This window comes from Bubalus kerabau, chromosome 6 (assembly GCF_029407905.1).
Source record: "Bubalus kerabau isolate K-KA32 ecotype Philippines breed swamp buffalo chromosome 6, PCC_UOA_SB_1v2, whole genome shotgun sequence".
Taxonomy (NCBI): Eukaryota; Metazoa; Chordata; class Mammalia; order Artiodactyla; family Bovidae; genus Bubalus; species Bubalus kerabau.
The window spans coordinates 49,686,554-49,713,171 of NC_073629.1; the positions used below are offsets into that span (position 1 = coordinate 49,686,554).

The window sequence follows — 26,618 nt, forward strand, 5'->3', positions numbered from 1 at the left end:
CTCCCTCAGTGACCCTGCTCTCACCACATGGGATCCCTCACTATTCCTGGGACTCACCAAGAATACTCTTTGCCTCAGGCCTTTGAACCTGATGCTCTTCCCCATGGGTTTCTTAGTAGGCGTCTCCCTCACCTCCTTCAGGTCTTTACTCAGCTACCCCTTCTTTGCGAAGCCTTCCTGCTCACCCCATTTAAAATGACACCCCATTCTTTCTTTCCCTTCTTTATTTCTTCATCAGCTCCTACCACTATTAATCATACTATAAATGTTACTTATTTATCATATTTTATGTCTGTGTCCCTCATTAGAATGTAAGCTCCTTAAAGCAGAAATTTTCTCTATTTTATTTTCTACTGCGTCCAAGAAACTGGAATGGTTCCTGGCACATAGTAGATACTGAAATAATATTTGTTAAATAAACAAATGAACTGTAGAAGACCAAGAAGACCAATGGGATGAGTACGTAAGACCTAGGAACAGACATGCCCTTGGAATTTGAGCTTTGACACTAGTCATTGTGACCTTGGGTTGGTTATTTAACATCTCTGAGCCTTCATTTCTCATCTATGAAATGGAGACATTAATAGTACCTCCCATAAAAGATCATTGTGAGGAGGTGTCCAGTCAAGAAATATTTATGGGCCCACTCCTGTGTGCCAGGAGCTGTATTTAAATAAGGATTAGATGAGAGAATTTATAGAAGAGTTGACATGGTGTGTCCCATATTGCAACCCCCCCTGACACTGGCAGGGGAAAGAGTGTTAGGCAGTCAGGAGGCAGGGCTGATCTGGGAGTGAGTGTACCGGCCCAGGGGGAGTGAGCAGACTGTGCGTGAGGGGCGGGGACTGTGCTGACCTTGCTGAATTCACAGGGCTGAACCCGTGAGGGGGAGCCAGGAAGCAGGCTGGACTTTAAAGTCTGGAATGGAAGGGGAATTCTGGTGTCATCATCAGTGTCCCAGTGCCAGAATCCAAAACTGCAGACACAGGCGCTCCCTAAAGTGACGAGTCATTCCGCCCGGGAGAAATGACACCGGGGGGGCCCCCCTGTTGAGAACCACGGGCCATGAGAAGAACACTGTGACTTGTCAGGGTCCCACTGACTTCAAACGGGATTAGGGTTGGAGGCCCAAGTCCCCTGCCTCACTATCTGAAAATCCCATGAAAGAGCCGGAGCCTCGTTCTGGGCAGCAGTGGACAATGGCTCTTTGCCACCAGCCAGTGAAGAGTAAGTGAGAGCAATGATGAGGGCAGAGGTCTGAGGGGTCTGTGCCTGTGGGGGTCTCAGATGGCATGGAGAGGAGGGTCAAGGCTGGGAGGTCACAGTCAGGCAAGATGAGCACGTGGAGGACTGGGGGCCCATTCCCTCCGGACCCAGCCCGGCCTTGACCCTGGCTGCCCTGGGCTGAGCCTTGCTCTGGTCTTCCTGGTGGATTATTCTGGAGGACTTCCCAGGGAAGTTTGGAAGAAGCCCCTCCCCTGCCTTCATGCCCCAGGATGAGGGAGCCCAGGATAGCAGTTTTTTCAATCACATGAGCCTCTCAGGCAGGCTGGCTCCTTTGGTGCCCAGGAGGCTGTGCCACAGTGCCCACAGCATGAAGCAGGGGACCCCAACGTGCTGTGGGAGGACTGGGCTGAGAAGCAAATCCTGAGATATAGCTTCTAGCTTTCCACCCATGTAAGTTAGAAACCACAGCTGCGAGCTCAGTGCACTCCTTCCTCCAGCCCTCAGTAGTGTGTGTTACATAAGAGGCAGCTGCAACTCAACAAATCATTACAAAACGAATCCTATGTAACCACCACCTGGGATTCCCAGGTGGCTCAGTGGTAAAGAATCCACCTGCCAATGCTTGAGACACAGGAGATGTGGGTTTGATCCCTGGTCAGGAAGATCCCCTGAAGAAGGAAATGGCAACCCACTCCAGTATTCTTGCCTGGTAAATCCCATGGACAGACAAGCCTGGTGGGCTAATGTGCATAGGGTCGCAAAGAGTCAGACATGACTGATGGACTGAGCATGCATGCAACCACCACCTAAGCCATGAGGGGACCTTGGCCATCTCCCCTTCATCCCTCTCTGATATCTCTTTCCTCCCCTAAAGGTAAGTACTATGTTTACTTCTGAAACAATCATTCCCACATGTTTTTGTTTGTTTTTTACAAGGCAGCATAGTGCAGTGGTAAGAACATGGATTCTGAGGACAGAAGGTGTGCATTCACTTCTTGGTTCCTCTACTCACTTTCTGCATATCCTTGGGAAGAATACTTTATCTCTCTGTGCTCACTTTCTTTAAATGTGTTGTGAAGATTATGACAGAATGAAGGCCGATGAGGCTGTTTAAAAGATTGACTCTGAGTTGATATGTGTGTGGTGCTTGCGACGGTGCCTTGGGTAGTATGGGTGCTCTTTTTAGCATGCATGCTAAGTTGCTCAGTCGTGTCTGACTCTTTGTGACCCCATGGACTTTTAGCCCACCAGGCTCCTCTGTCCATGGGATTCTCCAGGCAAGAATACTGGAGTGGACTGCCATTTCCTTCTCCAGGGGATCTTCCTGACCCAGAGATCAATCCCACGTCTCCTGCATTGGCAGGTGGGTTCTTTACTAGGGGCACCTGGGAAGCCCCGCTCTTTGTAGTGTATCACCTAAATATTCACCCCTTAGCAAATACGGTCTAGTTTGCTAGTTTTTTCTTAAACTGTGTGCTAATGAAGCATACTCTAAAACCAACCAATAAATAAACCAAATAGATAAGTACAAACCCTATATAATGAAAGCAGCAATGCTGGTGGAAGGGAGAAAGGATATGCTAGTGGCTGAAGTTCTGGAAATAGGAGGATGGGCTGGGGCAGGCATGAGGATAAAAGCACACAGAGGTGGCATAAACAGATCATGGGGATTTATTTATATACTCAGCAGAGGGGTGTAACTGAGTGTGTTCCCTAGTCTACGCTCATACTGCTCGTTGCAAGACAGGCCAGTAAGTCCAGTTGTTGGGGCAAGGAATAGTGGCTTTATTCAGAAAGTCAGCAAACAGAAGATGGTGGATTAGTGTCCCAAAGAACCTTCTTATCGAAGTTAGAATTCAGGTTTCTTTTATACTAAGAGTGGAGGGGGTGTGGTTGGTTGCTACAAACTTCTTGGCATGGAAATCCTTTGTTCTTGCTGCTGTTTACATAGGTCAGATCACAATATTCCTGTAAACCTCCAACAAGACAAATGTTATTCTCTGTTCTGTCACTTTTAATTTCTCTATGAATGGTTATACCATTCATATATTATATTATTTCTGAATGAAGTGTTATACCTTTGAAGGTTAGATCCTTGAGAACCGGCTATCCTATATATTTCAGGCTGTAGGCAACATTCTGTACTTGTAGCAAAAGCAACAGAATACAAAGGCTAAAGTAAAAGGAGCAGATCCAATATGGAGTCACACGTGTTCTTCCCTATTACAAGAGAACACAGCCTGGATTCAAGGAGTGGGAGGGGCTCTGGGGAGTGAGGCAACCTGTCCTTCCTCTCCCACCACCAGCACCCGGCGTGGTCCTCGTGGGCTTACCCTGCCTCCTTCACAGTGCATTCTGCCTCTGATTGCTTGACTTCACACTTCTTTCCCAGTTTCAGGGCCTGGGTGCAGGTCTCTGCCCTGATGTTTCAGTTTTGGTGCAACCTGGACAGTGCTCTAAGGCACATGGACCCCTGTGTTTGGAAGGGAACAGTCCTGTGCTTGGGGAACAAGAAGCTCCACTCCCAACTTCACTCTGGGTAGAGATGAATTGAAAATGTATTTGTTCAGTGAACTTGTGCTATATACGTAGAAGTAGCAAATACTTCGTTGAAATGATACGGTCTTCTTGGCTTTCTCTGGATCTGCCCACTCAATCTTCACGCTTTGCCTGAGCTCTACTTCTCCCACAGATTCTGTTTTGTAGAAGTAGACACAGAGGCAGGGTAACTCGCCCCAGCTCATATGGCTAATAAGTGCAGAGGGGCTGGCCATGGCTGTGCTCATGACCAGTCACAGCCCTGTTCGAGAATCTTGGTGTTGCTCCTTCAGCTCTGTGGACACACTGCTGAGCCTCCATGGGGTTCAGTTTCCCTGCTTGTGAGGAACAAGACTGTGGGCCCCAGTGCTCACACTGCCTGATTCACCATACATCACCAAGGCCTCCCACGGATGCAGACCAGCCTCGGGTACCTGGAGACTCCATGAGAAGTAATATCATGGTCTCTGGCCCCCTCGGGGAACTTCTAATGTATTTGGGGGCACAACTGATGATACAAGATGGTGAATAATTAATTTCTCAAAGTGTGATTCAGACCAGAGTATAAGAAAGGGCTCTGGGAGGGCAGCTGAATGAGTCTTGACTAGTGGAAAAATAGATCATGTTAAAGCAAGAGCAAATCCTCCCTAATCAGTGCTAAAAATTACTTTTCTGTGAGGCAAGGGTCAGACACACTTGTCTGGCAGACAAATCATTGCCATCTGGTTCCCAGTCTGCCCAACTGGCCCCAGCCCCAGCGCAGCTGGTGGATGCGCCTCATTTCAACGAAAGCATCAGCACTTAGAGGGTGTGTTTTCTCTTCCTCCGCATTATATGCTTCCTTATGTTGAAATATTTCTCCGCGGGGCTATGCATGAGATGAAGAGGATGTATGGTGAGAATGCAGAGCCCCAGAAATAGAAGGCTAGTTGGGATTGTGCAAAAGTCACTGAATGAGCCCGGTGACAGAGACGCCACGTACCCTGAGGTTGGTTTCTTCAGCCATTTACGTAGACGTGAGAAACGTGGTTTGACTGAACTGGGAATGGAAATCCTGGAGACAGTATTTTAAAGTGTTGAGCTTGAGTTCACTAAGTGGGCTGGAGAACAAGTCTTCAGTTTGTTTTGACGCATACGGCGGCATCCATCCAGGGGTCCTTGGTCATCCAGCGGGCCGCTCCCTCTGTGGGTTTCCCTAGGGTTCTGGGCCGCCTCTGCTGCTCATCCTGCCGCTGCGAGGGTGATTCCAGGATGTCAGTGCTCACTGACAGGCTGCAGCCTCATAGCTTTATTTTTTAACTTTTCATTTAAATTTAAAAAATTTTACATTTTTATTGAAGTGTAATTGATGTTAGTTTCAGGTGTACAGCACATTTTGTTGCTGTTTTTGTTGCTCAGTTGTGTCTGACTCTTCGCGACCCCATGGACTGTATGTAGCCTGCCAGGCTCCCCTCCCCATGGGATTTTCCAGGCAAGAACAGTGGAGTGGGTTGGCATTTCCTTCTCCAGGCAATCTTCCCCACCCAGGGAAAGAATCCTGGTCTCCTGCATTGCAGGCGGATTCTTTTCTGACTGAGCCACCAGGGAGGACCTATTGTATATTATATACAGTTTCAGATTCTTTTCCCTTATAGGTTATTACAAAATATTGAGAATAGTTCCCTAAGCTATACAATAGATCCTTGTTGGTTATCTGTTTTGTATATGTGAAGCGAAAGTCACTCAGTTGTGTCCGACTCTTTGCAACCCCATGGACTGTAGCCCAGCAGGCTCTTCTGTTCATGGGATTTTCCAGGCAAGAACACTGGAGTGGGCTGCCATTTCCTTCCCCAAGGGATCTTCCTGATCCGAGAATTGAACCTGGGTCTCCTATCTTGGAGGCAGATTCTTTACTGTCTGAACCACCAATAGTGATGTGTATATTTTAATCCCAGTTTTGGAGTTCCAGCTGAGAGTTGGCCATGGGCTGTGGACTCTCATATGTGGTTGCCTTCTGGGTATCTTCATTCCGCATCCCACAGGAACTTCTTCTCGACTAAACTCCTCCCACACTTGCTTCTTCCCATTTGCCATCTAGCTCAGTGAACGGCACCATCACTAACCCTCACCATCCCCCATGTGCAGATAGTCACCAGTTCCCGCCTCTGCAACATCTTTCCACTCCATGGATGAGCCTCAGTTCAGGCCTGCATCTCCATCCTACAGCAGCTCTGCCTTCTTGCCTTCCAGTTTGCTCTCCTTGAACCCACCCTCCACATAGCAGTTAAAGCACTTTCACAGCATGAATAGGAGGCACAACCCCTCTACCCCTCTACTGAAGATCCTCAAAGCCTGCCAGTTGCTTTGGGGATTTAGCCTAAACTCATTCAGTGTAAAGCACCATTCCTAAGTTGAGCTTGGTGTATTATTCCAGTGGTCTGGGACTTGGTTCTTGTGGGAGCCTCACTCCAGGCCTGTGCATTCTCTGATAGACATAGGGGATGGAAGAGGGGAAGTTGTTAAATGAAAATTGCTCTCTCTCCCAACAACCCCACTCTACCATATTTCTGAATTCAAAACATCCCAGAAGAGTCCAAGATGCCGTTTCTAATGATATTACATTTGAGTAACCCACTGACAAATCAATAAGAAAATAACATGTGTGGGAAAAGAATTTGAAAAAGAATATATATATACATATATATATATATATAAGCTTACCAGGTGGAGCTAGTGGTAAAGAATCAGCCTGCCAATGCAGGAGATAAAAGAGAGGTGGGTTCAATCCCTAGCTTGGGAAGATCCCTGGGAGGAGGGCATGACAACCCACTTAAGTATTCTTGCCTAGCTAATCCCATGGGCAGAGGATTCTGGCAGGCTACAGTCCATAGGGTCACAAAGAGTCAGACATGACTGAAGCCACTTACACACACATGAACATACATAAACACACACACACACACACACACAGCCCTTTGCTGTACACTTGAAACTAACACAGCATTGTAAATCAACTGTACTTCAATTAAAAAAAAATACTTTACTGAAAAAAAAAAAAGAAACAAAGAAAGAAAAATACAAACAGCTTAAGCCAATCATGGTAGACAACCAGGATAACCAGGGAAGAGAGCTGGAGACTTTACTGCTCTTCCAGACCAGAGCCAACCCTCTCCTGCTGGGCCCTCACTGAACCTTGCCTGTAACTCTCTTATGATGTTTCATGTGATGCGGCATCTATTTATTTATTTGTTATTTGGTTTATCTCTTACTTTAAACAATCAGCACCTTGCGTTCAGGGAAGGTGCCTCTGCGTGCATCTTCCATATCCTATGTGAAGTACATATCTTCTATGCCTAGAGCTGAGGAGGATCTCAGTATATGAAAGGCCAATTATTTAATCATAATATTATATCTTTTCCTCAGTAACCGGGAACTTTCATTAAAATAGCTTTCTAAAAATATCTCCCTATATTAGAAAGATTATATCCCTAATAAGTAACCTGTACTTAGAAATCAGTAATAAAAAGAGAAATTCCCTAAGAGAAAAGTTGACCAAAGACAATAGATAATTTAGAAAACAATTTACAAAAGAAACAATACCAATGGCCATGAAACATATGGCAGAGCTTGACCTCCATGTAAACAATGAAAGTTACTGTTTCTAGGAGGTGGGAAAAACAGGAACTCTCTTGCACTGTTGGTGGGAGTATAAATTTATAGAACCCTTCCTGAAAGCAATTCAGTGCAGTTCAGTTCAGTCATTCAGTCGTGTCCGACACTTTGCAACCCCATGAATCGCAGCAGCACGCCAGGCCTCCCTGCCCATCACCAACTCCCAGAGTTCACTCAAACTCACATCCATCGAGTTGGTGATGCCATCCAGCCATCTCATCCTCTGTCGTCCCTTTCTCCTCCTGCCCCCAATCCCTCCCAGCATCAGGGTCTTTTCCAATGAGTCGACTCTTCACATGAGGTGGCCAAAGTATTGGAGTTTCAGCATCAGTCCTTCCAATGAACACCCAGGACTGGTCTCCTTTAGGATGGACTGGTTGGATCTCCTTGCAGTCCAAGGGACTCTCAAGCGTCTTCTCCAACACCACAGTTCAAAAGCATCATTTCTTCAGTGCTCAGCTTTCTTCAGAGTCCAACTCTCACATCCATACATGACCACTGGAAAAACCATAGCCTTGACTAGATGGACCTTTGTGGGCAAAGTAATATCTCTGCTTTTTAATATGCTATCTAGGTTGGTCATAACTTTCCTTCCAAGGAGTAAACATCTTTTAATTTCATGGCTGCAATCACCATCTGCAGCGATTTTGGAGCTCCCAAAAAAAAAGTCTGACACTGTTTCCACTGTTTCACCATCTATTTCCCATGAAGTGAAGAGACCAGATGCCATGATCTTAGCTTTCTGAATGTTGAGCTTTAAGCCAACTTTTATACTCTCCTCTTTCACTTTCATCAAGAGGCTTTTTAGTTCCTCTTCACTTTCTGCCGTAAGGGTGGTGTCATCTGCCTATCTGAGGTTATTGATATTTCTCCCGGCAATCTTGATTCCAGCTTGTGCTTCTTCCAGTCCAGCATTTCTCATGATGTACTCTGAAAGCAATTAAGCAATAGAAATTCAAAATTTCGAATTTACAGGATCTTTGACCCAATAGTCCAAGGACTCTATCCTCTAGGAATAACTGGATAAGAGTACAAAGTTTATGTGCAAGAATATTAATTGCACCATTAATAATAAAACAGTTGAAAATGAAAATAAGTCAATCTTTTGTCATAGTGATTTGGTTAAATAAATTATGGTAACAGCCATATAATGGAATATTATGCAATTGTTAGAAGAGAAGCAATCTCTATATCTTTGCATTTCTATTGTTGTTGTTCAGTTGCTAGGTCGTGTCCAATTCTTTTTGACCCCGTGGATTGCAGTATGCCAGGCTTCTCTGCCCTTCACTGTCTCCTGGAATTTGCTCAAACTCATGTCCATTAAGTCAGTGATGCCATCCAACAGTCTCATCCTTTATTGCCCCCTTCTCCTGCCCTCAGTCTTTCCCAGCATCAAGGTCTTTTCCAATAAGCAAGCTCTTCACTTCAGGTGGCCAAAGTGCTGGAGCTTCAGCTTCAGTTTCATCCTTCCAATGAATATTCAGGGTTGGTTTCCTTTAGGATTAACTAGTTTGATCTCCTTGCTGTTCAAGGGACTCTCAAGAGTCTTCTCCAGCACCAAGGTTCGAAAGCTTCGATTCTTTGGCATTCAGCCTTCTTTATGGTGCAACTCTCACATCCCTACATGATATTTTTATTAATATAAGGAAAAAATGCCTGCAGTATATCAAGTAAGAGAGACAGATTATAAAGCTTTTTATCCATCTACCTACCCACCCTTCCTTTCATTCAGCAAGAAAATAATAAAAGAGTATTATGAAACCATTAACAGTGATTATCACTGGATCAAGTTAGACTTTTTAGTGACTTTCATACTTTATTTTGATCTTGAGCCACTATAGCTCAGTTGGTAAAGAATCTGCCTGCAATGCAGAAGACCCGGATTTGATCTCTGGGTCAGGAAAATCCCCTGAAGAAGGGAATGGCTACTCACTCCAGTGTTCTTGCCTGGAAAACTCCAGGGACAAGGAGCCCAGTGGGCTACAGTCCATGGGGTCACAACAGTCAGACACAATTGAGTGACTAACACTTTTACTTTTTCATATTTTATTTCATATTTTGAAAAATTTACAATGAACAGTGTGATGTATTATTCTTGTAATAGCAAAAACAATAAATTTGCCAAAATGGGGGAAAGTTTTTCATCCTGTTGATTAAAAGAGCAATATGAGAGATTTATCTTTGCTGCCATTTGGGGAACATGTTGCAATGTGGGATAATTTCTCATCATGAGGCATCTTGGCTTGGTAGATTAGCCCCTGGTGGCAAAACTTCACGCATATGGAATTTGTCCTGCATTTTTGACTCCAGCTTTCCCTAAGTCCCAAGAAATACAAGATAACGTTTTCATAGTCCATTCCTACACCAACAAAGGGGAACAAATTACATTTAATTTCCAACTATTGATGAATAAGAATTGTGTGGGTAAATACAACATATAAATAATAAACATCTTATCCATGCATTTTATCTCTTCTACCTACTCTCCTCTCAATCATTCTTTTGTACTCACTATCAAGACAAAAGGAACTGATTTCCAATTTCTCTTTTGTGCCCCATGTGCTCTTGGCCAGACTTATTTTTAGAGAACTCTTGCCAATTCCTATTGACCACTAATTTCTTTTCTATCCAATCACAAAAGGTTAACTAATACAACTGTACATTTTTCCTTGGCATTGATGGCATGCTCATCTAAATATGTCTCCTGAAAATTCAACCTTCTCCCTTCTTAAAAAGCTATAAGTGCTTTGCCCTTCGGTCCACAATATTGATGTCTTTATGTTGATAAGACTTGATAAACTGGAAGTGGCATCTCTGGATGCCCTGGTAAGATGATATATGTGTTCTAGAGTGTTGGAAATAAACCTTACAGAGATTCCAGGGGTCAGCTATATGGTAACGTTTTTAGGCTCCAGTATTCTGAACTATGCTGAACATTCTCTCCAAAGCAAAGGATCAGTTAATACATCTGCACCTCTTTACAACCATGAAGCAGGCACAGATCTTGGGAAGTCCTTCAGGTACTGGAAGCAGTATATATTGCACTTGTGACAACAGCTTCAATCCATTTATCAGAGGACTTTCACATGACCGGCAATTTTGATTTGGTCCCAGAGAAAGACGGGGCTCTGCAGCAGGTCTAAGCTGCAGTATAAGGTGTCCTGCCTCCGGGGCCACGTGAACTGGAAAACCCCACAGTGCTGGAGGTACCTGCAGTAAAGGAGAGCACTGTGCGATGTCTCTGACAAGCTGCATTAGAGGAGATGCAGTGCAGATACCTACGTTCTAGAGCAAGGACATGCTATCTGTTGCAAGAAATAATGCACTTTTTAAACAGAAGCCCTTGGCAGGGTACTAAACCTGGGAAGAGACTGAACATCTTGCCAGAAGTCATCAAATACATGTGAATCCAGAACTACCCTTCAGAGACTGAGGGCTGTCATTCACACAAGTCATAAGGCTGGAGAGGCCCAGCATAATTCATCCTACAGAGGTCATGATGCAGCTAGGAGTGGGCCTGAGCAGGTCCAGGTCCAGAGGGCATGAATACTCTGACCAAGTTGAACAGACTCACATATCAGCTGCTGCTACTGCTGCTAAGTCGCTTCAGTCGTGTCCGACTCTGTGCAACCCCATAGACAGCAGCCCAGGCTCCTCTCTCCACAGGATTCTCTAGGCAAGAATATTGGAGTGGGTTGCCATTTCCTTCTCTACTTGTGTTGAACTGACACTTCCCTATAACCTCATACCAATGGTCAGGAGTTTCCTGTGACCAGTTGGCAAAGGAGGGGAAAAAAATCCAGCCCTGACTCATGGAGAGCTGACTGGATCCGTTGGTGTGAGCTAAAAACAGACTGTGCTGCATCACAATTCCACTCAGGAGAGTCTGAAGAGAGTAGGAGGGCAGGAGAAGATCCTCCCCGTGGGCAGAGCTGCAGGCACTGTAGCAGTCATCCTGTTTGTGAAGACAGAGACGTGGCTTTAATCCTGAGCTGTGGCAGGTGGTTTGGCTGCTGGGTCAAGGGTCTGGATGCAATAAGACTGGAAGATTGGGGATGAGGTGATGTGGGGGAAGAGCACACAAAGGTGTCCCAAAGTGTAGGGATTATTATATCATATATGAATGCCCACCAGAAAGACTCTACTATAGAATCAGAGACTCAGCAACCAGCTGGACAGGATGACGTGACCTGCTCTCAGCCTTCCCAGTGCTGGTACAGTGGGCCTGTGAATGGAGCCACCAAGGTTACAGATGTAAAAGATATGAGAACAGTGAACAGATGCAGCGTAGCAGAGTAAATGACCCTGATCATCATGAGGAGGTAGGGTTGCTGCTGCATCCTGGGGATAAGGAGGAATAGTTTGGAAATTCGGGGATTTATTGGAGGGAATACCTTGGTGCCAGGTTTTAGCTGAAGATGGGTGATACCTGATGAGAGCATGGCAACCAAGGGTTCAGATCCTTCACGGATTAAAGTTTGTGTCATTTCAGCAAACAAGCCACCTAGACTGGTAGAACTGCTGGTGGAGAGAGAGGGAAATGGTGGAGGAAGAAGTTGAAGGTCAATTCCAGCCAAGGGACCAGCTGCAGTGGTGGGTGGGAGCTGCTTTTCTTTTAATGGCCCCATACCAGCCAACCTCTTTGGAAGATTGCCACCTGGTCACTACACTGCCTGCCCAGAAGTGCCTGGGAGTTTCCATTTCTTCAGGGCCCCCTTTAGCCAGGGCTGACAGTTTATGAGCACAAAGTCCAGCTCCTGGCTTTGATGGGGACCAGTTTATAAGTTGTATCTCATGAGACTTCGCCTGAAATCTCACAACCTAGGGTCCCTACCTTTCCAGGCCTGATTCCCTCACTCTCCTATCAGTTTCTTCCAGGGCCTGTCTTGCTAAGCCACCAGCCCTGGAATCTTCCTCTCAGAGTCTGCTCTGGGTAGTCTCCCACCCCTTATGTAGATAAACGGAGGTAATAATAGGTGGCATTTGGCTTCTGCACAGCACTGTGGTGAGAGCTCTTACATTACAGGGTCCACTGAATTCTCCAGAACCCCATCATGTGCTGAATAAACTCTCAGCAGCAGAGCTTAGGGCTGAAGGGCACAGATCCTGGAGCCCCACTGTGCTGTGCAACGCGTAATTGCTCAGTCGTGTCTGACTCTTTTTGACACTATGGACTGTAGCTCGCCAGGTTCCTCTGTCCGTGGGGATTCTCCAGGCAAGAATACTAGAGTGGGTTGCCATTTCCTTCTCCAGGGGCTCTTCCCAACTCAAGGATCGAACCCAGGTCTCCCACATTTCAGGCGGATTCTTTACCATCTAAGCCACCAGGGAAGCCCAAGAATACTGGAGTGGTTAGCCTATCCCTTTTCCAAGGAATCTTCCCAAACCAGGAATTGAACCAGATCTCTTGCATTGCAGGCAGATTCTTTACCAGCTGAGCTACTAGGGAAGCCCGGAGCCCCACTATCTGGGGTCAAATTCCAGTTCTGCCAGTGACTGGCTATGTGATCTTGGCAGGTTTGTGCCCTCACCTATAAAATGGGGATAATAATAGGGTCTACATCACAGGCTATTTATGAAAATTTGATGAGTTTATGTAAAACATTGCTATGCTTTGTAGATATTTGCTAAATGAACAGGTACTTCACAGGTACAAGGGGCAGTCAAGACTTAGGAAGATTAATTAACTTGCTCAAATCCACCCAGCTAAAATGGTAAAGCCAAGACCTATAAGATTTCAAAAGTCAGTCTCTTAACTATGACACTACGCCACCTCTGGTCAGGCCTACTGCACCTTCGTTTGCTTTGTGCACGCATGCTAAGTTGCTTCAGTCATGGCCAACTCTTTGTGTCGGATTTAGTGTACTTCAAAAGGCCCACTATTCTCTGAGGGCGCTCCACCCATCCCTGGCTGGCTTTTGTTGGGAGACAACAGAAAGAGCCCGGGTCTCGCTGGGGCCACCATGGGGCTGAGGCCAGCTCTGCATCACTGTATATATTGTCTTGTCTTATAGGGGCTGTGGTGATGGTAGTTTAGTCTCTGAGTCATATCTGACTCTTGCGACCCCCTGGACTGTACCTCGCTAGCCTCCTCTGGCCATAAGGTTTCCCAGGCAAGAATCTAGAGTGGGTTGACATGCCCTCCTCCAGGGGATCTTCCCAACTCAGAGATCGAACCTACATCTCCTACATTAGCAGGTGGATTCTTTACCACTGAGCCCCCTGGGAAGCCCACTTGAAGGGGCTGCTGTGTGTTAATTCTCAAGGGGATTTCTCCACAGACCTACATCTTCTTTATTTCATTGCTACCCCCTGCCCCCACCTGACTTCCCCCAAAAGCAGAGACTTTCCTCCACTACTGAAGTGAAAGCTTATGAGGACTGTTTTTTAAACTCAAAAATCTTTTTCTCTGTTTCCTCGATTGCCAAGGTTAATGAGCTAATAATTTAAAACATACGGAAACATGTAAGAGGGAAGATTAAGAAAATTCTCACTTGTCCCCTACATGGCTTCCAGAGGCTGTTTCACCCACCCAGGCCTTGACTCACTGGGGCCATCATAGCCTGCTCTTGGACTTCAGGATGACACACCTGGCAGGCATGGCAAATGTCCTTATAAGGCAGCCGCTGGGCCCCCCAGAGGCTTCCCTGGCCTGCATTTCACTTGGGAGATGAAGCAATGTCCTTGAATGGGAAGGGCGGGGGATGCCTGCTCTCAATTCTCTGTAGCCCCACTCAGACGGCCCTACTTCCTCTTCTCATGGTTCAAATATGAGAAATCTCATTACAGGAGAACCTTAAGAAGGAAGCCATTTATTTCCAGGCTATTCAGTGAGCACAATTTATTGGTAATCTCATGGGGTCACTATTTATAGGAAAGGTAAGACCCAGATGTGGAGCTGAGCTTCCAAGCTGTTGGGGATCCAATATAGTTTCATTATTTTTTTCTTTTGAGGCCCTCAAGGTCCATGCAGGGCTCAGGACTTAAGAAAGGAGGTAACTTCTTTAGTTAGAAAAGGAAAGGAAAATTGAATATCTAATGTCATAGGTATGAAGCACAGGGTTTTACACGTATCACCTCATTTAATTCTCAAGGTGATCTGTGAAGTCAGTATTTGGGTATATAGTGGACTTTCCCTGAAATATCTGCTCTGATCTGTCTGGCTTCTCTCTAGAGCCCAGGATCAGCCAGGATGAGGCCCCTTGGGTTATTTATATTTTAACCTCAAAGGGTGTTTTCTGCTTTTCAACCTTAACATTACATAAGGCTCAGATTAGTTCCAAAGGCTTCCTCCCAGCTCAGATACCCAAATAAGCTGCCCCCACCAAAGGCAAGTGCTCGACTCCCCGGCTGCCCACCGCCACCAGGAGCCCTGGAGCCCAGGAGACCTTGCGCACCTGCAACTCTACCTCTTTACCTTAGCCCATTGTGGGGGCGGTGGGGAGTCCGCAGTCCCTTCTAGGGCTTCATCTCTGGCTCCCAGTTTGCACCCCATGCCATCCCCTCCAGTTAGCCTGCTCCTATCTGAATTACAATCTCAGTCCTAATGCCTTTTCTTCAGGGAGGCCTTCTCTGACCTCCTCCTCACCTTAAAGGGCAGCCCCATCCTTGCGTCCACTTTCCCTTGCCTTCTCTCCCTCTCAGCAGTACCTGTCTGGCTTGCCCTTGTGTATTTTCTGTCCATCTCTCCACCAGCATGATCACATCATTAAGTCAGGGATTCACATCAGTTTTGTTCACTCCATGTGCACAGTGTCTAGGAAAGACCTGACATGAAACAGTCACCCAAAACATTTGTTGAATGAATGGACTGTTCTGCATGGTCAGGAGAGAAGAATTTTGATTTTCCTGGTCTGAAAGGTAAGAGAAGAAGACCTTGAGATAAGAGGAGGAAGGGTTGGGGGAGGGAATGGGAGGAGAGACACAGAATGAACTGAGAAAAGAGACAGGATGTAGTCTGAGACTGTTCTCCTCTGCAGGTTACTCCAAAGTGTGGGAGCATACACAGGCTGCTAGAAGAGGGGCCTCTTCTAGCGTTCATGTGCATTGAGGGGCCATACAACATAAACTTTCAGAACATGGGCTTTACCACAGACTCAAAATTTGAGTCTGGGCTTCACCATTTACTAGTTGTAAGGCTTTAAGCGAGGAATGCACCTCAAGGCCTCAGTTAAATGGGAGTAACAATACTATTGCATCACAGAGCAGTTGGAAGCCATAAATGAGATACATGTGTTAAGCGCGTAGCACCAAGTCTGGCTCCTGGCAAGTGCGGAAGAGAAGACAGCTGCGCATGCGCCTGCCATCACAGCTATGATCCTCCTCATCACAAGATTACTCCGGTAATTGCGTCTTCAATTTTCACTGACTCTCAGTTGATTACCATTTTCCAAAAAGCAACAAGTGGTTTTGTTTTGTTCTTTTGCTGCCATCGGGGAGAGACTGGTGAATAGCTGGGGGTGTGCTGTGGGTGTTGAGAGGCCAGCGTTGCTATTCAGCCTATGAAGCGACTTGCCCCTCACGCAGCCCTGGGGATGAGTGTCTGCACTCGGCCGCCTTGAAGGTTTTGGGGAATATGGCCACAAGTGAGAACCCCAGGGTATCGCGGGCCCGTGAGCGCACTGAGCACACAGGACAGGGCACAGCCTGTCCAGCCATGACGCGCGCTGGCTCTGCGATCCCCGCACCCCCAACCACTCAGTCTCGTGTTCTTCCTGTGGAAAGCAGGACGGTGTTTCCTGGTCTCTGCTTCTACCAGGTTTGGATGACCATGACACGAAAGAGGTTATGACGAAGAGCTTTGGCAATCCTAAACTGCTATATAAATCCCCGACCGTCATGATGTCATCAGCATTGTCTGCAGCGGGAGGGGCCCCGACTAGCTGGGGATCCCTGGCTCCGTGGACATCTCGGTGTCACCCACACCCTGTACCTCATAGACAAACGCCCTGTTCGCGGCGCCAGGATCAAATACCACTCAATGATGTGTCCCCGGCGGGGTTAGAATGACACCAGGCTCTCATTCCCAGGAGCGCCAGCACTGCACCCCCCAGTCAGGCTGGTGGGTGTCTGCCAGATGTGCGAAGGCAGGAAATTAGCACCAGCTCTGAATAAACATCTCTGCACTGGCGTAGGACTGGCCTCATGGAGGCCCACGGTCCCCCGCCCTGACGAGACAGCCGCGTTCCAGCCCTCCCCATCCCAGCCTCAGCGTTTCTGGGAAGCGCTCACTCTTAGGTGGCAGCACTGTCCAGGGCTCCACGATCCTCCTGAGGCAGACAGGCAGGGACAGGATATAGTGGTGCCCGTGGCCTCAGCCCGTAGGTCAGACACCTGGCCCAGCCCGCAAAACCAAGTCACCTCTGAGAAGCAGCTTTCCTTTCATTTGGCCAGAGCCAGCCCCCAGCTGCAGCAGGCAGGGTGCTTGCCTCAGGCCCTACATGCATTTATGAGATAAATGTTAACTGAGTGACTCCTGTGCACTCTGTACTAGGTGCTAGGAATGCACCAGTGAACAAAACCGACTTTGAATTTCCCTTCCCTCATGGAACTTCCATTCTAATGTGGGGACAATGGGGGACAGAAAAGAAAAGGTAAAGAACTAGATTACGAAGTGTGTTGTTTAGTGTGTCCAACTTTTTTGTGACCCTATGCACCATAGCCCACCAGACTCCTCTGTCCATGGAATTCTCCATGCAAGAATACTGGAGAGAGTTGTCATTTCCTTCTTCAGGGTGAAGTGTGTTCAGTTCAGTTCAGTCGCTCAGTCGTGTCCAACTCTTTGCAACCCCATGAATCGCAGCATGCCAGGCCTCCCTGTCCATCAACAACTCCCAGAGTTCACTCAGACTCATGTCCATCGAGTCAGTGATGCCATCCAGCCATCTCATCCTCTGTCGTCCCCTTCTCCTCCTGCCCCCAATCCCTCCCAGCATCAGAGTCTTTTCCAATGAGTCAACTCTTCGCATGAGGTGGCCAAAGTACTGGAGTTTCAGCTTCAGCATCATTCCCTCCAAAGAAATCCCAGGGCTGATCTCCTTCAGAATGGACTGGTTGGATCTCCTTGCAGTCCAAGGGACTCTTAAGAGTCTTCTCCAACACCACAGTTCAAAGGCATCAATTCTTCGGTGCTCAGCCTTCTTCACAGTCCAACTCTCACATCCATACATGTTAGCAGATGACAAATGATGTGGGAAGCTGACTGGGTGGGGAGGGTGAGGGTGAGTGCAGGGGGAGGGAGGAGCAGGTTCAATGGGGAGGTCCATGGAGAACGTGGTGCCTGAGACAACCCCAAGGCGGCGAGCACCTGGGAGGGAGCAGGGGAACATCCTGCAGGAGGGAACAGCCAGTGCACAAACCCTGAGGCCTGGCCACCGCCTGATGCGCTCGAGGAATTAGGAGACCAGTGGCTGGAGCAGCTGGGGGAAAGTAGTGAGTTGGGAAATGAGCAGGGTGAGGTGTGGAGAGCAATCCTGGCAGGTGACAGCAGGAGAAAGGGGGTTCAAAATCAGCTGGTGGCAAAGGCTGGCTCTGGTTTGGGGGTCCTAGGAGTCTATATAATGTGGGCATGCCTTAAGAAAAGCTATGAAATCACAAATATGAAATTAGGCACAGAGTTTTGGAACTGCAGGCGAGGATCCCTGGAGCTCAGTTTCCTTAACTTCCCAGTGGTGGAGCAGTGGAGCTGAGGCCTATGCTTGGGGTGGTCCTAGGTCCCTCCCTCCTTTCCTTTTCTCTTTTTCCTTCATTAATGAGAAAAGATCCCATTTAAAAGTAGCCAATGTACGTAGACCTTTCCCAATTAAAAAAATCATAATAATTTTTCTTAAAGTGCCAATTGTTATCTCGGTCTAGATGGAGACATTTGAGCAAGTTTGGATATGATATTGAAACTTTGGTAAGTTTGTTTCAGTGGGATTAGTTGTAATGCAATCTTTTGCCTTTGGGAATAAATCAACCAAGAAGCATTTATAGCACAGTTGCCATATTCAGAATGCAAGTCCTGGAGGCGTTTTCCGGTCTGGCTGTGAATTCAGCGCCTGTGTCTGCGGAGAGAGTGCTTGATGGTGCCATGGCATTGCTTCTCGGGCCCTGCACTTGATTACTTCTCTGCTTATTTAATATGCTTTCCCTAGGGACATCCCTGATGGCTCAAGTGGTAAAGAATCTGCCTCCAATGCAGGAGAAAGATCCCCTGGAGAAGGGCCTGGCAATCCACTCCAGTATTCTTGCCTGGAGAATCCCATGGATAGAGGAGTCTGGTGGGCTACAGTCCACGGGGTCACAAAGAGTTGGACACGACTGAAGCGACTGAGCACACAGAGAGACAGACTCTCACACGCACACTCAAGATATCAACCACCCTCTGTCAAGCTTCAGTGGCAAATCAGTCTCCAGTCTGACTTTCCGCTACCTCCTGGGTAGTTTTCCAGGAGGCAGAGAGCTGTGGTCACACTCCCTGATACCCCTTCTCCACACGGTTGATGGGGGTGGCCTGCCTGAAACACGCATACCTAACCACAGCTCTGTTCTAAGCAGCAGTCTGTACTAGTTGCCGTCCTCCACACCAGAGGTTCAAACATGGAAATGTAACTCATTTTTCAACTAAAATATTGCACTGAACACCCATAGAAGAAATAGATGGAAAGTTATTTTATTAGTAGACATGTACTTTACAGGCTACGTTTATAACATTTGCTTGTTATGAAGCCAGCCCCTCTGAATAATGAGGCTAATTTCAAAAGCACAAATATTTGAAAATTCACGGTCATGGATACACTTGCAGTTTATACTTTTTATTTATTTACTTATTTTAGTGTAGATGATTTACAATGTTTAATTTCAGGTGTAGAGCAAAGTGATTCATATATACATAGATATTCTATTTCAAATTCTTTTCTATTAAAATTATTATATATTTTATAATAAATATATATTATAAAAATATATTAAAATATATTAAAATAAATATAAATATTAAAGGTTTTATATATATTATATAAAATTATTATATATTCAGTATATAAAGTATACTGAATATACTTTCCTATGCTCTTCAGTAGATCCTTGTTGGTTATCTATTTTATATTTAGGGATCTGTTAATCCCTACCTCCTGATTTATCCTCCTCTCACCCCTTTCCCCTTTGGTAACAGTAAGTTTGTTTTTATGTCTGTGAGTCTATTTCTGTTTTATAAATAAGTTCATTTGTATCATTTTTTTAGATTCTGTATATAAATGATATCTTATGGTATTTTATCCTTATCTGACTTATTTCACTTACTATGATAATCTCTACCTCCAACCATGGTGCTGCAAAGGGTATAATTTCATTCTTTCTTAGGACAGACTAATATTCCATTGTAGGTGTGTGTATGTGTGTGTGTGTGTGTATAATATTCTTTATCCATTTATCTGTTGATGTACTCTTAGGTTGCTTTCATGTCTTGACTATTGTAAGTAGTGCTGCTATGAATACTGAGATGCATGTATCTTTTCAAATTAGAGTTTTTGGTTTTTTCTGGATATATGCCCAGGGGTGGGATTGCTGGATCATATGACAACTCTATTTTTAGTTTTTTGAGGAACCTCTGTACTGTTCTCTATAGTGGCTGCACCAATTTACATTCCCATGAATAGTGTAGGAAGGTTCCCTTTTCTCCACATTTATTATTTATAGACTCTTTGATGATGATGCACTTGCAGTTTTAAATCATCCTTGGCATCAGTTTATTCCTGTATTTTTTTCTATTGCCTAGTGTTGAGAAAGTTTGGTTCAAGATATAAGTAATAAAATTAGCAACATTTTTATGTTTTATTTTTACACAGCCTGCCTTGCCAACTTGGGATACTCTTAATTAAACAAATCTGAGATCTGGAATGCGCAGGAACAATTTTGATTCTAATATTGAATCATTAACAGTATCTGCTTTCATTGCTTATGTTAAACGTGAAAGTCCCATCAGAAGTAGCTCAAAGTCAGGAGAGGTGCACGTGCAGTGTTATCCTGACTCTACAGCTGACCATTATGCACAGGGAGTGAATGTAATCACTAGGTCTTGTCAGCCTGCATCTGGTTATTCAGTTTACTGAGGTTGTGCATTTGTGCAAATTGATGCAAGAGGACACACACTGGCCTGAATTTTAGGAGATCACCTGTACAGAGATACAGTCTTTCTAATCAATGACACTTGTATTAAATATTAAAAATCATGAACCAAACCATAAGAAAAGATCAATTCTCACTCTATCAAAGAGCATTTGCCCAGTGACATAAATTAATGCATTGGTGGTCTCCAATATGGTAGTATTTGATATAAAGCACGTGTGACTATGTTGATGTAAAATAACAGTTAATTTTTTATTATTTAAAGTACTTATTGTAATTTAATGATATAAAGTACTTACTGTACTTTTAATGATTTAAAGTTCTTTAAAGTACTTATTCGGAGAAGGCAATGGCACCCCACTCCAGTACTCTTGCCTGGAAAATTCCATGGACAGAGGAGCCTGCTAGGCTGCAGTCCATGGGGTCGCTAAGAGTCGGACATGACTGAACAACTTCACTTTCACTTTTCACTTTCATGCATTGGAGAAGGAAATGGCAACCCACTCCAGTGTTCTTGCCTGGAGAATCCCAGGGACGGGGGAACCTGGTGGGCTGCCGTCAATGGGGTCGCACAGAGTCGGACACGACTGAAGCGACTTAGCAGCAGCAGCAGCAGCAAAGTACTTATTGGACTTCCCTGTAGCTCAATGGTAAAGAATCTGCCTGCAGTGCAGGAGACCTGGGTTCGATCCCTGGGTTGGGAAGATCCCCTGGAAAAGGAAATGATAATCCACTACAGTATTCTTGCCTGAAGAATCCCATGGACAGAGGAGCCTGGGAGGCTATAGTCTGTGGGGTCACAAAGAGTCAGACATGACTGAGCAACTTACACTACCAAAGTATTTATTTTGAGTCGCTTTCTTTCAGTTCAGTTCAGTTCAGTTCAGTTGCTTGGTCATGTCTGACTCTTTGAGACCCCATGAATCGCAGCACGCCAGGCCTCCCTGTCCATCACCAACTCCCGGAGTTCACTCAGACTCACGTCCATCAAGTCAGTGATGCCATCCAGCCATCTCATCCTCTGTCGTCCCCTTCTCCTCCTGCCCCCAATCCCTCCCAGCATCAGAGTCTTTTCCAATGAGTTAACTCTTCGCATCAGGTGGCCAAAGTACTGGAGTTTCAGCTTTAGCATCATTCCTTCCAAAGAAATCCCAGGGCTGATCTTCTTCAGAATGGACTGGTTGGATCTCCTTGCAGTGCAAGGGACTCTCAAGAGTCTTCTCCAACACCACAGTTCAAAAGCATCAATTCTTTGGTGCTCAGCCTTCTTCACAGTCCAACTCTCACATCCATACATGACCACAGGAAAAACCATAGCCTTGACTAGACGGACCTTTGTTGGCAAAGTAATGTCTCTGGTTTTGAATATGCTATCTAGGTTGGTCACAACTTTCCTTCCAAGGAGTAAGCGTCTTTTAATTTCATGGCTGCAGTCACCATCTGCAGTGATTTTGGAGCCCAAAAAAATAAAGTCTGACACTGTTTCCCCATCTATTTCCCATGAAGTGATGGGACCGGATGCCATGATCTTCGTTTTCTGAATGTTGAGCTTTAAGCCAACTTTTTCACTCTCCACTTTCACTTTCATCAAGAGGCTTTTGAGTTCCTCTTCACTTTCTGCCATAAGGGTGGTGTCATCTGCATATCTGAGGTTATTGATATTTCTCCTAGCAATCTTGATTCCAGCTTGTGCTTCCTCCAGCCCAGCGTTTCTCATGATGTACTCTGCATATAAGTTAAATAAGCAAGGTGACAATAAACAGCCTTGATGTACTCCTTTTCCTATTTGGAACCAGTTGCTTTCTTTAAAAAGTATTTTATTTTTAAAATAGGGAGCAGTCTCTCAGAGCTATCTGAGATGCTGCCTCCCAGGCTGCAGTCCTCATTTTGCCCCCAATAAAACTTAACTCACAACTCTCAAGTTGTACATGTTTTTTAGTCGACAGTTATGGCACAATGAAGTGACCCAGAATGGACTTCCTTCCTTCGCCTGGACTCCACGAGGAACTGGAGCTTTGGTACCAGCAATGGCCCCTTGTACCCATCAGCCTCTTCAGCAGTAGCCCCTTGCAGTGGCCCCGTACAGCCATCAGCCTCCTCAGCAGACTAACTTGGATGCCTCAGGCATGACCTGCAACCAAGACTGGAAAGAGACATAATTTAAGAAACTGTCTCCAACCTGGATGGATGGACCTTTCTGTCAGATACTGTTAACTGACTCATGCACAGTGAAAAGGAAGGGAAATTGACTCTTGAATTGACTCCCACTTCCAAAGGCCCCTAAGCTGGACTGGTCTATAGAGAGGCCTGCTGACCTCAAACTCACTTTAAAATGAGTCTCAAAGAGGAAGCTGCACTACACTAGGGTGAGTAAACGACAAGATCAGAAGTAGACCGCTTGCCCAAGATGCTGGACCTGATTCATATGATCATTTACAATGTTTTCTTGATTCCTTGTGCCTATCAATCAAATGTTTTCAATCATGGACATGATTCTACACTAGTTTAAATCTCAGTTTGTGGCCAATAACCTGTGTCTAGTAATTCTGGGTTACCTTGGTGGATTTCCCTTTTTCAGGACTCTGATTGGATACGCCCTAGGAAATTTATTTCAGATGAGAGTTCAGTCCTGTTCTGTCTGTTCATGATATTACTAGATGAAATCCTCTCATCTGGCCAATTAATAATACCTGCTCTTATCTTGACCATAGATTTAAGTTTTCTCTTAGGGTCATTCAAACTCAATCAGAGTGATGAGAGCTAAGTCTTAATCAAAAAACTAACCTCTCATCTATTAAAAGGAAAACTCCCACAATTATGGGATGGATCTATATGCTTAACACCAGACTATGATCATTTAAATTTAAAAGCTCCTCTATGTTGGGAACAATTAAATCATACTAAAAATGACCAACCTGGTAATATTATGAGACAAAGCTGGGTGCTTTATGAACTATGCCTATTATTACCCTTAGAGAGAGAAATTGGTATGGAACTCAGTGGATTTGTGGCACTAATTTATGGCCTTGATATCTACAGGGATGGATACAAAGGTGTAGCCTGGATTTCCATGAATTTAAGGTCATACACATTAACAAATTAGAGGTAACCCCAACCAATCTACCATTGGTATGATCCCAATTGGTCAAAGCTCTGTATTCTACTGGTGTGACCATTTAGCAGCTTTTTGTGTGTGTGTGTCTTCACTGAGGTTGGAGGATATAATTGGCCATATCGAAGCCTTAACAACTTTCATAAGCTTTAAATGGTAATAACTGGGCTATTAGCGTATTGAATTCTGAGATCTCTATGATGAGAAAGGCAGTGCTATACAACTGCAAGGTCCTTGACACCTTACAGCACCACAGGGAGATGGCTGCGCTGCAATCCAAAGTGAATGCTGCATTTTCATTCCTGATACATCCTTTAATGTAACACACTTGATGAACCACATGAAAAATCATATTTCTGCCTAAGTGACCCATTCCCTAGTCTTGACGATCTTTTAAAAAACTGGTTTGGTGTGGGAGGCTCATGGCTAAAATATTTACTTTTAATTCCACTAATGTCATTAACTATACTATTGTATTTTGCCTGTTTCACAAGATTATTGTTTCTTGTATTACCAAGTGTATGACTGAGCCTCCAATGAAAATAATGATGACTAGACTTGATATATATATGATCAATGATTGTAATAGTGTAACTCTAGATATGGGAAGATGCAACAAAAAGTAATACTTTCCTGGACCATGATTAGAAGACCATGTCTAGAAGTCCAGAGATCTTTGACTATTAAGACCTAGCACATCGAGTGGCCTATCAGCAAAAACCTTCAGAACTGGGAACGAACCTTCCCAGCAATGCGAGAATGGTCATGAAATGCCCCCCAAGGTATGGTCTGATTTATGACCACAAGGGGGCCGTATCAACTACAAATTGGCACTTACAAAGAGCATTGCCAACAATTGAACAGCAAAGGCATCTGCCATCTGCCTCTGTGAGATTGAACTCCACGCTACTGTAGCTGTTGACCTTCAACACCCTCTGAGGGGGTTCAGGGTGGAGTGAGGCACTCTGTGCTCCAGGGAATCTGGTGGGACAGGTCTTTAGATTGTTGGAGGTTTTTAGGAACAGATTTTATGATCTCAGTCCTTGCATCTCCTCATATTTAGAGAAGCACTAAATTCCTTCATGGTGACATCAGAGCCTCATGACTAACAGAAAACCCTTTTGTAAACTGAGTGCTTAATGGTATTGAACTCTCCATTCACCAAAACCTTATATATTGACCTTCCCCCACTGCTGCTTTGGAGCAGTCTTTCAAAGATACCTGAGATGCTGCCTCCTGGGCTACAGTCCTCATTTTGCCCCAAATAAAATTTAACTCACAACTCTCAAAAAAAAAAAAGTATTTTATTTTTTAAATAGAAAATCCATGGACATGGTCCAAAAGCCAAAAGGTAAGAGAAGGGTATTTAGTGACAAATAAATCTTCTGCTACCTCATCCTCAACCAGGGTTCTTCTCCCCAGTATTTTTCTTCACTGTTACCAGTTTCTTTTATTCCAACCAGAAATTGTGTGTGTGTGTATGAGTGTGTGTGTGTACGAGTGTGTCTTAATTTGGGCTACCCTAGAAACAGACCTTGACATAAGGATTGAAATTCGGCTATTTATCTGGGAAGTGCTCCCAGGAAACTTCTGCATGGACTGGGGCATGAGACTGGGGAGGGAAGGCAGCCAATAAAGGGAAGATCATGTTGTAAATCCCACCATGGACAAACAGAATGTAAGTTCACTGGGGAACTCTGGGAGCCAGCATAGGACATGTGGCCCACTATTATTTCTCCCAAGGGGAAATAAAGCTGGTATTTTATAACCAACTGCATTGTTGAGGTCTGTGGGGTGTGGGCAACCAGCCTTGTGGCCAGGCTCAGTGAACCCAGGCGGTCAGAAAAAGCTCTTGGTCAGCGCAAGAGCTGGCACTTTAGAGCATGCAGGTATGGCCTGAAATGTTAAGGAGCAGGAGGTATTTGCTATAGCATCTGCTACAACATTCTCCTAAAAACATTTAGAAAAAAGTTGAACCAAACATTTGCAGCAATTTTGACTCAGTCCCTCGAATGCCAGGCTTCCACAGGGCCTGGTCTGAAGGCTGTTGGCATTCATGGGAGCATCAAACGAAGCTTTCCAGGGTCTGGCTCCCATCAGTGATTCCTGGTTCTCGTTCTCACCTTGCTGCTGCTGCTGCTGCTAAGTCGCTTCAGTCGTGTCCGACTCTGTGCGACCCCATAGATGACAGCCCACCAGGCTTCCATGTCCCTGGGATTCTCCAGGCAAGAACACTGGAGTGGGTTGCCATTTCCTTCTCCAATGCATGAAAGTGAAAAGTAAAAGTGAAGTCGCTCAGTCGTGTCCGACTCTAGCGACCCCATGGACTGCAGCCCACCAGGCTCCTCCCTCCATGGGATTTTCCAGGCAAAAGTACTGGAGTGGGGTGCCATTGCATTCTCACCTTAATCACACTCAAATTCTAACCCAATGATAGAAGCCATCTGCACTGACAGGCCTCGGATATCATGTAGCACTACCTCCTGCTCTCTTGACCTGGGAGCACCCTTTCCTTCCTCTTTCTTGCCTGATGCCACTTGTTCTCCAGATTCAGGTGAGTAGAAAGAAATAACTTTCCTCTGGGGTTAGTAGGGGGCTCAATGAGGCATTTAGCCCAGAGTCTGAGAGACACTATGCTCTCAGGAATGATTATCTTTCCAACTCCCCATCTGTCTGATGCGTTGGGGAATATTCCTTGTCACCCCCGAGTTCAACTGGGACTCCACTCTGCTCACTGTCCTAGCACCCTGGGCTTACCTACTGGAATGGTCTGCTTGCCTGTCTGTCTCCCCCAGTGGTACCAGGAGCTTCTTTAGGGCAGGAAGCAGGCTTTGCTCACCTCTGAATCCCTGTGGTTGGCAGTAGGGCTAAGTAAATGCTTCTGAGTAGAATTCACCTGAGGGCACTGCACAGCGCCCCTTCTTTGCAGCATTTGTAGGAATCCTGAGTAATCGCTGCACACAGGGTGGCCCTTGCATGTGTG

The 26,618-nt window shown here is 45.4% G+C and overlaps 2 long non-coding RNA genes across 2 annotated transcripts in view; both read left to right on the plus strand.

Moving 5' to 3' along the window:
• The window catches only part of LOC129656143 (uncharacterized), a 42,958-nt gene that overhangs the window by 3,010 nt on the left and 13,330 nt on the right, over window positions 1-26,618 (plus strand). The window lies entirely within an intron of this gene.
• LOC129656142 (uncharacterized) lies at window positions 1,860-24,882 on the plus strand. The gene is made up of 2 exons (XR_008716224.1): window positions 1,860-2,101; window positions 22,463-24,882. It is a non-coding gene; the product is annotated as an uncharacterized LOC129656142 (long non-coding RNA).